Source organism: Sciurus vulgaris (assembly GCF_902686455.1).
Source record: "Sciurus vulgaris genome assembly, chromosome: 15".
Lineage (NCBI taxonomy): Eukaryota > Metazoa > Chordata > Mammalia > Rodentia > Sciuridae > Sciurus > Sciurus vulgaris.
Window position 1 is genome coordinate 84,043,311 of NC_136476.1, and position 14,899 is coordinate 84,058,209.

A 14,899-nucleotide genomic window follows, 5' to 3' on the forward strand; every position below is an offset into this window, starting at 1 on the left:
ACAAATATTATGCTATTTTATATAAGGGACTTGGGCATCTTGAATTTTCATATCCAAGAGGGATCCTGGAAACAATCCCCCATGAACACTGAGAGATGACTATTTAAAACAAGTTTTTAGGATGTTAGGGGTATAATGAATGGAGACCTGAGTTTGATCTTCATTACCCCCCAAAAAAGTTTTTAAAAAGTGCAGGCTCGGGCTGGGAGGTAGCTCATTCGGTAGAGTGCTTGCCTTGCAAGCACAAGTCCCTGAGTTCGATCCCCAGCACAAGTGCAGGCTCTGTGGTCAGACGGATCTAAGCTTTGACTCCAAAATTCACTGGTAACTTATTTAGCCTCTCTGGACCTGTTTCCTCAGGGCTGGTAAAGCAAATGAGAATCCTGGGGACACGCTTAGTCCTGGGCTTGACGCAAACAGGACACAACCAATGCTGGTTATGATCCCTGTCACAGATGGGGAAACTCAAGCTCAGAGACAGAAGCCACTGTGCAAACTAAGGCTGCAATGCATTGTGGGCTCCACAGCCAGCAGCTCCGAGCTCAAGCACAGCACCACCACTCATCAGTGACCAGGATGGACAAGGGCTGAAGTCAGGTGGACCTAGCTTCAAGTCTCAGTCCCGTCATGTAAGAGCAGCTGAACCTGGGCAAGGATCTTCCCCTCCCTGTGCCTCAGGATCTTTTTCTCTAAAATAGGGACACAGTCCCCTAGCCACTGTGTGAAGATTACACGGAATAATACAGAATGGGCTTAGCATGGTAGATGCAGGTGGTAATTTCTCAATAAAAGACAGTCATTTTTATCATGATCTTCATTGCCTTCTCTTACGCCATCTGCCTGCCCCACACAGAGCAGAGTCTGTGCCAGTGCAGCTCCAGACCTGGGTTGCCAGGTCTAGACCTCCCACAAGGCCCACTGTGTCAGCTGCCCCACCAACAATGTGACACCCTCAAGAGAAGGCGCCAGAAGTGGGATGCCTGGGTCCTGGGCATGGCTTTCCTCTGCCTTCATTTGCTTTTGGATTGTCAGGAGCCCACAGCGTCTCCCGGAACCAGAAGGTACAGCTCAGGGAAGCCCCACCCTGCTGGGAACTAGCAGGTCCAACTCTTCCAGCAGTCACCGAGGCCTCTGGAATGAGAACCAGCTCTCTGGCCTGCTCAGTCCCTCTGACCCCCTACTCCAGCCAGTCTGGCCTCCTTCACTGGACTGGCAAGAGGCTCTAGGCCCAGGTCACCTTCAAACATTTGCTCAGTCTATTTTCTTTCAACAGGGGCCATCCAAATTCAACTAATTATTCCACTTTCTACTCTAAATATTGTCTCTCTCTACCTTCCACCCAAATACATATTCATGTCCTCCCTCCAGAAAGCATCTCCTGACCACAGCAGCCCGCATGACCTCTAAACTCTCTTCTTACTTAGCTGATCCTATGACCCAGTGTCAACTTAGTGAAGCCACTAAGTACTAACTTAGTGAAGCCATCCCTGACCTGGCAGGGTGCTCCTTCTGTATGTCCTCCTTGGGCCCTACCCTGATGCCAGTTTAATCTTCTAGCATTCATGACAGACAGAAGCTCATCAGGGGAGGAACTAAGCAGCTGTGTTTGGCATCATGTTCCTGGGCCTGTGTACCCAGCAACTATCTGCTGAGTGCTATGGATCCAACAGTAAGCAAACCAGACCAGGTCCTTGCCCCCATGGAACATTCTGGCTCTGGAAGGGGACAGACATCCACCTAGGCAGTACATGAATACACCTCACATAACCAGGACCAGTGTTCTGAAGGACAGGGAGGTCCCGGAGGCTCTGGGGCCTGATGAAGCTCCCTTGGAAGTGACATCTCAGCTGAGATCTCAGAAGATGAGCCCCAGTTTACTCTGGTAGTGGGGAAAGAAGGGAAAGGCATTTCGGGAAGAAGGAACAGATGCACACTGGAAGCAGGGGTTGGAGAGTGGATGCCACCGGCCCAGGACCAGGACTGCTGGCTACATGAACAAGGGTGGCCCACTGCGGAGCCTGATCCACAGGACAGTGTCAATGAGTGTCTGACAGCAGTGATGAAGGCCTCACAGGCTGGGCAAAGGCCCACTGTGCCCAGGACCCCGGCTGGCCACCTGGTAGCTAGAGCTGGAGTCTTGTGACTGGATGGGGAAGCGCTGCCAGAGGTTTTCCTTTTCTGCAGGTCTGAGTTCAAGTGCCCTGCCCCCATTGTAGGAAACATCACCGTGTCCATTGTCCAGGCCACCAGAAGCCCCCCAAGAACAACTCAGGCAGAAGGTGTCATCTGCTAACCTCCCCTTGGCAGTGCCAACCCTGCTGCCTTGGGCTAGGGTGAGCTGGAGGAGGAAGGAGCCGTCCTCATCTTGGCACGGAGGCTGGCAGGCCGGAGGGCTGGAACACCCTGCCACTTGTTCCTCATCTAGCTGCAGGCCTGGCACCTGTGAGAGGCCGCTGTCTCTTCCCACTCCCTCTCTGGGGCCTTACGGCTTCTCATTCTCATGGCAGGCACCGGCCATGTGGAATTCTGGGAACCCTGTGCCTTTGTCAGTCCCTTCTCTTGCAGGTTTTCTAAAACTGGATCCATCACAAGTTTAGGACTTAGGACATTCTGGGGGGAAAGAGACAGTGCGAGAGAAGAGAGAAAAATAACAGCAGCAGCGACAGAGGTGGCAGCAGCGATAGCAGCTGCCACATTGCCGCCTCCATGTTGGGCCCTCCAGAGTGGTACTAAGCTCTTTGTAGGCTTTACTTTGTGTTGTCTCTTATTTAACCAACACAACAACAGGTCCCAGTACCCAGTACTTGGACAGAATTCATCGTTTGCATAACAATTTGTCTAAGACTCCTCCCCCAGCCCCTGGCTCCTGAGATGGGGACTGTCTCCTTGCGCCCACGCACATCCTCTGCATCCTCCCTGCTGCCTTGCGCCTGGCATCTAGCAGAGCACAGGTTTGCTGCGTGGGAATTACCTCACTATAGCTCTACGAGGTCGGGACTGCCGCCCATTTGCTGGTGAATTCGCTGAGGTGCACACATTAATGCAGAGTTGGCCTGAGATTGTGCAACAGGGTGGGATGCGAACCTAAGCCAGACCCGAGCTTCTCACCAGCCACTGGCTCTTTGGTCCACCCATCCAACCAACCAAGGGAGAGGAAAGACAACTGAGGACCAGAGGAGGGGGCGAGGGACCCCACCAGCATCCTGATTCTCAGGGAACAGAGAAGCTGAGGAAGCCAGAAACTCTGAGCCCTGGAGCAATGCCCACCCTGTGAAATATTAACCCGTGAGCTGGTGGGGGGACCCAGACAAATGCCCTATTTACAGAGGCTGGAGGCTTGCCAGGAGGGAGCAAATCATGGGCCAGAGACTGGGGGTGGAAGGCTGCTGGAAGGGGAGTTGGGGTGAATGCCAGGGATCTCCAGGGGCAGGGATGCAGTGAGGATCAGAGATCACCCAGCCTGAAAGGTCTCCAGGGACTGAATTTGTAGGGCAGGTTACTGTAGGAAGATGCAGAAATGGAAGGAGGGAGGAGTGAGCATCCCCACCAGGTGGCTGCTGATGCCTCCTCTTTTGAAAATTAAACAATTAATAAATACTGTGAAAAGAGAACCAGGCTTGGGGATGCTAGGCTAGGCAAGGAATCAGACTGCCTGGACTCTCATTTTGCAATCAAACTCATTAATGATCATACTCACACTGAGTTCAAAGTACATGCCAAGAACTCTGCTCGCCATTTGATGAGTTACTCTCTTTATTCTCTCAATCCCCACACGAGGCAGGAGTTGCAGTTTACAACTTACAGGTGCAGTGGCTGAGGCTGAGTGGCCACGTAGGCTGCCACAGACTATGCATGTGCACTGTGTTCATCAGTACAAGTCAACGTCTTCAAGCTTTCCAGGGATGTTTTCACCAGTGCCACAGATAGTCTCTAAGGGGCACGTTATCAGTTTGTTTTCCAGATGAAGATACTATGTTCAAAGATGTGTGCTGACTCGCACAAGGTCCCCAGCAAACCAGGCTGGTTACCACACGCTACAGGCACAGGCTGTTTCTCCCAGCCTTGGCTTCCCTTCTGAGCACAAGCCTATACTGCATCCTCACAACTCTGCACTCGAGCACTGAGCACAGATGATCCTGTACTGCTGGCAAGGATTCCAAGGGCATGTCTCATTTTTTTTCTAGAGGACTAGAAGTTTTCTGAAGGCAGGAACGCCACAGAATCCACAGGGCCTGTATCATACATGGGGTGGGTGACCAGCTACTTGCAGGTGAAGGAGCCTGAGCTCTATGAGGTCCCCCATTAGTGTGTTCCACACTCAATATTGATCACAGTCCTTACCTGTGAACGTGTTGTGAATTGCACCTGCCTCATGGGGTTGCTGCAGAGATGTCCTGAAATACTGGCAGGAAGATGGTAACGAATAATTATGATGAGTGAGGTTCCTGAGCACGCTCTTGGAGAGACCCTTCTGCTCACATCTGAAGCTGGAAAACCAGTCTTATTGATTGAATCAGATAGATGATTGGGTTCCCAAATAGATGACCCAACAAGAGTCTCTGAACTCACATTTCAGGAGTTGAGAACAGTGGAGGTGCTGAAGCCAAGCAAAAATCTAGGTGCTAAGAGCATCCCTCTGCCTAGTGGGCTCCCAGAATGTGTCTGCAGAATCCTAGTGACACTAATGACAAGGCCTGATATACTTAGGAGAACTGCAAGTTCAAGACCAGTCTGGGCAACTTACTGAGACCCTGTCTCAAAATAAAATCTAAAAAAGGACTAGGGATGTATCTCAGTGGTAGAGCACTTGCCTATCTTGTGTGAAACCCTGGGTTCACTCCTCAGTACCACACACATGTGTGTGCGTGCATGAGCACACACACACACACACACACACACACACACACACACACAAACAAAAGAAAGAATGGCTCTTCACCTTTGCAGGGAGCTTCTGAGGGCACCTAATTCTTTTCTAACCTATGTCTCACTTCATCCTCTCAGTAACCCTCAGAGTTAACAGGAGTAGGAGGACATTATTCTCAGTGTATAGATAGGAAAACTGAGGCCCAGAGAGGGGATGCTGGCCATTGAGCTACAGTTTGAACCCAGATCCCCAGGTCACTAGTCTGGGGCTTTAGTCACAACAGCCTGCTCTAAGACGCAGGCTCATAGCTTCTAAGCATTCTAACCTCTCCATTTCAATTTCTTCCTGTCTTCCTTTCATGGTGCTAGGGATGGAAACCAGGGCTTCACACATAGTAGGCAAGTCCTCCACCACTGAGCTACATTTCCACCAACTTGACCTTTTAGATCCTCTGACCCAGCTGCTGTGCTCAGTTCATGGCCCAGACCTGATGCTACAGCTAGGCTTGCAGGGGAGGAGAGAGAGCCAGTGCAGTTCTGGAAGCTGCAAAGCCTCTGCCTCTGCTACACACTTCCAGGATCAGCTGCCTCCACCTGTAGGCCGGCCACATGTCCCCAACCTCATATTTAGGCCCAGAGCACACTGCCCTTCCCAACCTGTCTCCAGATGGCATTCATTTTGACAACATCATTTTGCTCATTTTGGGGGCAGAAGGGATTTTTTGGCCTCCATTTCACCTCCCCCCACTACCAAAAAGTCAGGGCCAACCTACCAGCTTGGCTATACAACCACTGTCACCACTAAGAGGTGTCAGGAAGTTTCTCCTGTGTCTCCCCAATATGCCCCCAAGTCCTACTAGTTCAGGGGGGCAGACGAAGCTGGTGATACTACCAACTGGAGCTCTGAAAGGCTCTGAGGCAGACCATTCCTCCTCCTCATCCACTGCTACGTATTGGGTACAGCTATGTGCCAAATCCTCCAGCAAAGCTTTCATTTAACTCAACAGCCCTATTTTACAGATGAGAAGACGTAGGCAGAAAGCGGTCTCTTGCCCACATGCTCTCAACTAACAGCATGACTTGACTATGGTGCTCTATGTGTGTTTCCTGGTATGTATTTCATCAGTGGACATCACAAAGATGGGACAAGGGCACTTATAACACAAGGCCAGAACACAGTGGTCATTTGTCATCTAAAACAAATCTGGCACTTTCTCCAACCATCAGCAACACTTCAACAAGCACAGTTCCAAAAGGGAACCCCATGAGATACCCTGTGACCCTGCACCATACAGACAGCTCTGGCATGCTCCTTCCATTATTTGGTTCCAACTTTTCTTCGATTTCCTTGCCAACCACTCTCTCCTTCACTCTGCTCCAGCTCTCTGTTTTCTTACTGTTTCTTAAAATTACTAAGCACATGACCTCAGGACCTTTGCACCTGCTGCTAAATGCCCTGCCACCAGAGAGGTGCATGGCTCACTCTCTCACTCATCTCTGCTCAAATATCACCTCATTAGTGACCTTCCCTGACCACCTTTTATAAAGAGGTGACCCCAGTCTCTGGTTCCCATGGTCCTTCCTCCTTTATTTTTCTCCATGACACCTAACACCATCCTACATTTTGTATATTTGTTATTTGCTAAATGAGCAAGTAAACCAAAGGAGAGAGACCCCTCACCCCTGACAACTGACTCCTCCTCTAAGCATAGCCTCCTGTGATCCTTTTCAAATCTATCTCTCATGCTCACTTTAACGAGTTTGAACCCTAAAGAGAAACATTCTGTGGGAAAGATCATACAGGAGGCTTTTCCCCAGGCGTCAGGCATCCTCCTCCCCCTTAAAAGCCCACTTCACTCTTAGGCACAGGCAAAGACGAGAAATCTTGGATTCAGGAGGTCAAGGAGCAGCCAAATCAAGTTCCACCTATAACATGATAATGGCCAGCACGGTCAATTTCACTTTCAACTCACCTACCGAGATCTCCTGGCCTTCAGGCTGAACCTCATCCATCCCTTTCCCACCCTGTTGGATTTCCCTGAACCTTGTCATCCTTTGGGGAGCTGATTCAGAATCCAAGCCGTCCCTGAGCTTTTAAGCACTGCTCTGGGGGAAACGTAAGCTCATCCAACAGGTAGGAGGGGCAGTGGCTGGCCTTCTCAGCCCTACATCCATCCCCCATCTTGTAGGGGCGAACGACAGAGCGTCATTTTCTCTCTGGAGGAAGGGAGTTCAGTTTTAAAGGCACGTTCCTCAGACCTGGCGGCGGGGGTGGAGAATGGAGCCCTCCCACCAAGGGCCAAGAGAGACCTCTGCAAGGGGTTGCAGGGGCAATGGTTAGGTCCCGGAGGCAGGAGGGGCTGGAATCAGGACGCAGGTACATCCCTTGGCCCGGGGTCCAGGACCTACCCTGGGATGGGGCTGCCCTCAGCGCTGGGAAGCAGACAGGATGCTTCGTAGGCGAGGAGGAGCGCAGGTTGGGGCCCGGGAGAATCCGGGGCCAGAGCGCTTCAGGAGGCTGGGGATCTCGTCGGTCTCGGGCCGGGGTCCGGGGTGCCCGGGGGTCGGCGGGGCGGAGACTGGGATGCTGAGGGCTGGAGCCCAGGGCCGGAGCGGGTCACGACGGGGACCCCCTGGCCGTTACCTTGCCCTGAGGGCTGCCGGCAGGGCCGAGGGCCGCCAGGTGCTGCCTCCCGGGCCCGGCCCCTCCCCCGATCCGGCTTCCACGACTCGGAGCGGCCAGCCGCCGCCGCCGCCGCCTCCGCTGTCAACAAACCCCGGGCGCGTCACTTCCGGGGCCGCCCCTTAGCAACAGAGAAGGGGTTCCCCCGGCGGGTCCCGCGGCGAACGCGGGCGGCGGCGGCGGAAGGTTCCGGGGCTCCGCGGCGGCTCCTCCCGGGACGCGGCCCTGGCTCACAGGGGAGGAGGGGGCCGTGCGTTGCCGGCGCGGCCCGGAGCTCGCGTCCCCCAGGGCTCGCCCTGGCCTGCGAGGGGCCGGCCTGCGAGGGGCCGGCTTGCGTGAGCCCAGGGCCCACGCACCGTTTAGGGCAGGACCGACTCCACCTTCCACCGTCAGCACTGACTCAGCGCCCGCCCCTCCACGCGGGCGCCGTGGACCGACTCCGGGTTCCAGGGGTAGCTGACGCTGCACCTCGGTTCAGCGTTCGGGCCGCGGGCCACCGAGCTCTCAGGTGGAAATGGCGAGCCGCCGCATTTCCTTCAGCCTCTGGGCTGGTCGCCGAGTCCTAAGGTTGTCTCCTCCCTCCACCCTGCCACTGCCCGCCATCCTTTCTTTCCTGGATTTCTGCAGCAGCCTCCTCACAGAAGCCCCTCTTGCCTTCACAGCCCCACAGTCCCAGAGTGCTTTTTCCAGAACAAATCGAGGTGAAAAGGACTTTCATGATCTGTCTCTACCACCTTTTCCAGCCTCTTGCCATCCAGAATATTCAAAGAATATGGAGAACATATAAAGAATTTTCAGTGACATCCTTTTGGTTACTTGGCCAAAGGATCTGAATAGACTTTTCTCCAAGGAAAATATACGAATGGCCAATAAGTCATGAAAAGATGCTCAACATCATTAGTCATTAGGGAAATATACGTTGAGATACAATTTCATACCCCAAGGATGGACATGATCAGAGACAGACACAATTCGTGTTGGTGAAGATGTGGAGAGACAGGAATCCACGTACATTGCTTGTGGCAACTTTAAATCAAGCAGCTGACGGGTCACAACGAATGGGAAGGCCGTGGCAGGAGGATCTCAGGTTCCAGACCAGTCTCAGCATCTTAGCGAGACTTTGTCTCAGGAGAAAAAATAAAAAGGACTGGGGATGTTACTCAGTGGTAAAGCACTCCTGGGTTCAATCAAACAAAGAAAAAGCCACTGCTTTGGAAAACAGTTTAGCAGGATCTCAAAAATTAAGCTTATATACCCAAGAGAAATGGAATGGAAATGTACAAAATCTTTTGTACACAGATATGCATAGTAGTATTATTTGTAATAGCCAAGAAGTGGGAACAACCCTAATGTCCAACAACTAGGAAATGGATATGGTATGGAATGGCAGAGTAACACAATAGAGTATTATTCATGAATAAAGAATGAAGTACTGATTCATGTTACAACATGGGTGAACCTTAAAAACAATCACAAGAGAGACAATATATTGTATGATTCTATTTATATGTGCAGAATAGGCAACTGTAGAGACAAAAAGTAGATTAGTGGTTGCTTAGGGCTCTGTAGGTGGGGAATGGGAAATGAGTGCTAATGGGTACAGGACTTCTTTCTGAGGTGATAAAAATGGTCTAAAATTAGATGGTGATGGTTGCATGTTTGAGGGACGATAGTTATATATGCACAACTCTCAGAATATACTAAAAAATATTGCATTGTTCACTTTAAATATTGAGTTTGTATGGTATGTAAATTGCATCTCAACAAACCTGTTAAAAGACATTGATAAGCATATACATGTTTATGTAAACTTGTAGGATGGAATTTAAAAATTAGTATCAAGCTATACCAATTGTTCTACAACTTTTTAAAAAATTTTTTTAGTTGTTAATGGACCTTTATTTTATTTATATGTGTTGCTGAGAATCAAACCCAGTGCCTCACACATACTAGGCAAGTGCTCTACCACTGAGCCACAACCCTAGCCCTGCAACTTTATAATCACTTTATGTAAGATCATAGAATTCTATTTAATTTTTGAATGATTGCATAGTATTATAATAACTGCATACTTTTCTTTCTTTCTTTCATTTTTCTTCTTTTCTGGTACTGGGGATTGAACTCAGGAGTGCTCTATCACCAAGCAACATGCCCAGCTCTTTTTATTTTTTATTTTGAGAGATGGTCTTGTTAGGTTGCCCAGGCTGGTCTCAAACTTGTGATTCTCTTGTCTCAGGCTCCCAGGTAGCATGTACCACTGTGTCTGGCTAACTGTACAATTTCTTAGTGGAAGAATTTGGTTGACCCCTCCAAAAATATTTTAATAACAACATATAAATAAAGTCATTATCCAGGATTGTTTGCCTGGAATTCTTCCAGCTTTAAAACTGAGAGTCCTATGTACTGGAAAAGCCCTTATCCCAGGCAACCCAGGATGGCTGGTTACTGTAACAGAAGGAGCAAAATAGAAGTATATTACTGTGTACTTATTCTATGCATGAAGCAGTATGTCACTTGAAGATAGATTGCAATAAGTAAAGATGTACACTATGAATCCCAAAGCAACCAGAATAACAAAGGAGATGAAATAGAATCATAAAAATATAAAACACAGGTGCTGGGGTTGTGGCTCTGGGGTAGAGCGTTTATCTAGCACATGTGAGGCACTGGGTTTGAGCCTCAGCACCACATAAAAATAAACAAAATAAAGGTGTTGTGTCTGTCTATAACTAAAAACATTTTCATATCTTTTTTAAGATTTTTTATTTTTATGTGGTGCTGAGGATCGAATCCAGTGCCTCACACGTGCTAGGCAAGTGCTCTACCACTGAGCCACAACCCTAGACAAAAATATTAAAAAATATAAAGTACTCAATTCAAGTGAAGAAAAGGCAAAATGGGAAAGAACAAAAAGGAAATGGAGAATGCATGTAGGAGAAATAGAAAAACGGAAAATAGCCAACAGAACGGGCTTAACTCAATAATGAGAATGATCACATTGAGTATGAAAGGTCCAAACACCTCTAGTAAAAGACAGAGTTTATGTGATTGGATAAAAAAGGAAGCCTTAACAACATGCTGCCTATAAAAACTAACTTTAGCAGGGCATGGTGGCACAGGCCTGTACGTAATCCTAGCAGCTCAGGAGGCTGAAGCAGGAGGATCGCAAGTTCAACGCCATCCTCGGCATGGCTTAGTAAGACCCTGTCTCAGAATAAAAAATAAAAAGAGCCGAGCATGTGACTCAGTGGTTAAGTGCCCCTGGCTTCAATCCCCAGTACCAAAAAAACAAAAACCAAAAGCCCATTTGAAGCTAGGTGCAATGGTGCATCCCTGTAATCCCAGCTACTCAGGAGGATTGTTGAATTGAAGGCTGACCTGGAAAACAGTGAGGCCCAATCTCAAACAAACAAAAAATAAGAAATCCACTTAAATAAGTATGTTAGTTGTCAAAGGATGGGAAAAAACATACCTTGTATATAGTAAACCAAATTCAGAAGCATATTGAAAGTTATGCACCATTACCAAGTAGGATTTATTCCTGGAATTCAAGGATTTTTCAACATATGAAAATTAATCAGCGGAATATACAGTATTAGTATAACAAAGGAAGAAAACTTCCTTTCTCAATTGAGGACTATACCAATGTAGGAAAAGCGTCTGAAAAAATTCAGTACCCTCTTGTACTGCAACACTCAGTAAATGAGAAATAGAAGGGAACTTCCTTGATAAAGGACAAATGAAAAACCTAGAGCTAACAGCCATACTTAGTGGTAAAAAATATATGTGTTCCTTCCAAGCAGGAGAATGAGAAAGATGCCCACTTTCATCACTTCTATTCAAAACAAGACTGGAAATTCTAGCCACAGGAAGTAAGAAAAACAAAAGACAAGTTAGTGAAAACAAAGTAAATTTATTTCTGTTGCAGATGGCATAATCTTAGATAGAAAACCCTAATTCACAAAAACTTGTTAGAGTCACTTAATGAATTTGTTGACAAAGTTATAGGATATAAAATCAACACACAAGAGTCAGTTGAATTTCTGTATACTTGCAATGAACAATCCTGAACAGGAATTTTTAAGAAACTCAATGTATAATAGCATCAAAAAGAATAAAACACCTAAATTGGGTACGTGGTACACACCTGTAATCCCAGTTATTTATTTATTAATTTACTTTTTAGGTAGTGGGAATTAAACCAGTGGCACTTACCACAAAGCTACATCTCTAGCATGCCCCCCCTCCCTTTTTTTTCACTTCAAGACAGGATCTTACTAAATTGCTTAGGACCTCGATAAATTGCTGAGACTGGCCTTGAATTTGCAATTCTCCTGACTCAGCCTTCCTAATTACTGGAATTACAGGCATGTGCTACTTAGGAGATTGAGGTCAGAGGATCACAAGTTCAAGTTCAAGTTCATGGGCAACTTAGCAAGACCCTGTGTCAAAATAAAATTTTTAAAAAAGGAATTAGACTAGGTGCAGTGACACATGCCTGTAATCACAGTGGCTCAGGAGACTGAGGCAGGAAGACCACAAGTTCAGCAATTTAGAAACGACTTAAGCACTTTAGAGACAGACCTGATCTCAACTTAGGAAGACCTTGGTGATGTAGCTCAGTGGCAAAGAGCCCCTGAGTTAAATCTCCAGTGCTAAAAATAAATAAGTAAATAATAAAAATAATTTTAAAATCTGGGAATGTAGTTCAGTGGTAGATTGCCTGCCTTCCATGCATGAGGCCCAATGTGGTTCAACCCCCAGTACCACAAAATAAACAAGCAACAAAAGTTAAGACCAAAGTTAACCACAGAAGTGAAAAGCTCGTATACTGCAAACTACAAAATATTGCTGAATGTAACTAAAGAAGATCTAAATAAATGGAAAGACATCCCATGTTCATGGATACAAAGACAATATTATTAAAATGACAATAATAAATAGATATAGAGATTCAATGTAATCCCTGTCAAAGTTCTAATAGCAGTTTTTACAAAAATGGGAATATTCATTCTAATATGCATACGGTATTGCAAAGGACCCAGAATAAACAAAACAAGCTTGAAAAAGAGGAACAAAGTTGAAGGACTCACATGCAAATCAAAGCCAAAATGAGATAACATTTCTAACCTACTAGAAGGGCTATAATAAAAAGAGAGAAAAGAAGTGTTTATAAGGATTGGAAAGACTGGATTCACATATGTGCTGGAGGGCATATAAAATGGCATAATTGCTATGGAAAATACTATGACTGTTATTCAAAAAGTTAAATGCAGTGTTGCCATATGTCTCAGTTATTCCACTCCTAGACATGGAAAATGGGGCAGCTACTCATATGCCAAGTTCATTGAATCATTATTTACAATACACAAGAGGCAGAAACAAGCCAAGTGTCCACCAACAGATGAGTGGAAAAACAAAATATGGTATATACATGTCATGGAATATCATTCGGGCTTAATAAGGAGTTAAACTTGGACAACAGATGTTGCTCAGTGGGAAAGTATTTGCCTAGTATGTGCTAGGCCCTGGGTTCAATCCCTAGTATTAAAAAAAAAATGGAATTAAGTTCTTTTACATGCTACCACAGGTATGAACCTTATACTAAGCAACATAAAAAGACATTATATAGGGGGCGGGGGGAGGGAACAAAAAAAGACATTGTATAACATGAAAAAGAAAATGCAAATTCATAGAAAGCGAAGGCTATCTTTGGCGGGTCCTGTCAGTGAGTCCCAGCCAGTCCCCCACGGGACGCCTGTGTCTACAGCAGCTGCTACTGAAAATATTTGGAAGCTCTGTGAATACATCAAAAACCACAACCAATATCCTTTGGAAGAGTGTTACGCTGTCTTCATATCAAATGAGAGGAAGGTGATACCTATCTAGAAACAGCAGGCATGACCTGGAAATGGACCTGTGATCTGGGAAATTCAGAGCGATCCATGCAGATTCCTACCTGAAGAACTTTGCTTCTGACTGCTCTCACATCAAAGACTCCAGTGGGAAACCACACCTCTGTATTGAAACTGGAGACACCAAAATGAACTTGAATGATTTCATAAACACGAATCCTGAAGTAGGATGGGGTGCTGTCTACACACTGTCTGAGTTTGTATATCAGTTCAGCAGTAACTACTGAATTTGACATCAGGATGTGGAACTGTGCAGAAACTCTAGGACATGGGCATGCCATTCTTTCATTTAGGACAGCAGACATTATGGTACAGTTGGCTGGGAGTTACATTTTTCTCGATTCAGTTGAGTGGAAACATGAGTGAGCACACATATCAGTGAACTAAATAAAACCTTTTTTGGGCTGGGGCTATAACTCGATGATAGAACGTGTGCTTAGCATATGTGAGACCCTGGGTTCAATCCCTAGCACCACAAAAATATAAAATAAAATGCAGTCTTTTGTTTTGATATGTCAAGTTGAAACTCGATGTAGCATGTAATTGCCAGGCTATTCCTGTGGCTCATTTGCTAAAACATGTGATGACTTATGGGGGTGATAACTCTTGTTAAGACAGAGGTGTGGACTTGGAGCCAGCTCCATTTGTCTGTTCTGGATGTTTCCTGTCTCTCTGGATACACTGTAAGCTTCTTGTGGGCAGGGTCACGTCTGCGGCTCTGTGGATCTCTGATGCTGTAGAAGGTGCCCATAAGATATTTCTAGAGACAGCACTGCTGCCTGGGAAGGGATAATACTGTGAGCTGAATCAGCAGGAAGTATTAGTCTTTTTGGACTATGATGTTGTTAAAAAGCTTGAAGTTTTCTTAGGCTGAGTGATATTTGGCCTATTTGTAAATGGTTTTAAATAAAATAGATTTAAAACTAAAAAAAAAAAAAAAAAAAAAAAAAGAGAAAGTGAAGGCTAGTTAGATGTTTCCATGAGCTGTGGGAATGGGAAATTACATATTTTCTCTTTGGAGTAATGAAGTTTTGGAACTAGATAGTGGTGATGGCTACATAATATTGTGAATGTAACTAATGCTATTGAATTATATGCATGAAATAGTTAAAAGGGCAAATTTTACATTATATGTATTATACTCTGCTTTAAATAAATTAATAATGTAATATGCCCAAACAATTGAATTATATGTATTAAAAGGGTAAAATGTATGGTATATGATTTTATCTCAATAAAGCTATTTAAATAAAAGTCAAAGGATGAAAAAAGATATATATTGCATACCAGTTATCAGTTTTGCCTCTGAGCTCCAAATTAACTCTTCATTGCTTACTCTGACAAAATGGATTTGGGTCCTTTAAATATTTTTTCCTGCATGAAAGGGATTTTCCTTCCTGGTTCTGGTATGCTCACTAGATAGCCTTCTACAGCA

General features: G+C 46.2%; 1 protein-coding gene across 3 annotated transcripts in view; it reads right to left on the reverse strand.

The window, feature by feature from the left end:
• The window catches only part of ZER1 (zyg-11 related cell cycle regulator), a 29,255-nt gene extending 21,591 nt beyond the window's left edge, over positions 1-7,664 (reverse strand). The window contains exon 1 of one of the 3 annotated variants that reach the window (XM_079113906.1): positions 7,276-7,664. The gene's annotated coding sequence lies outside the window, so the exon portion shown is untranslated. The remainder of the gene's footprint in view (positions 1-7,275) is intronic. The other 2 variants (XM_079113904.1, XM_079113905.1) reach the window with 2 other exon arrangements.
• Between the last annotated feature and the right edge of the window lie 7,235 nt (positions 7,665-14,899).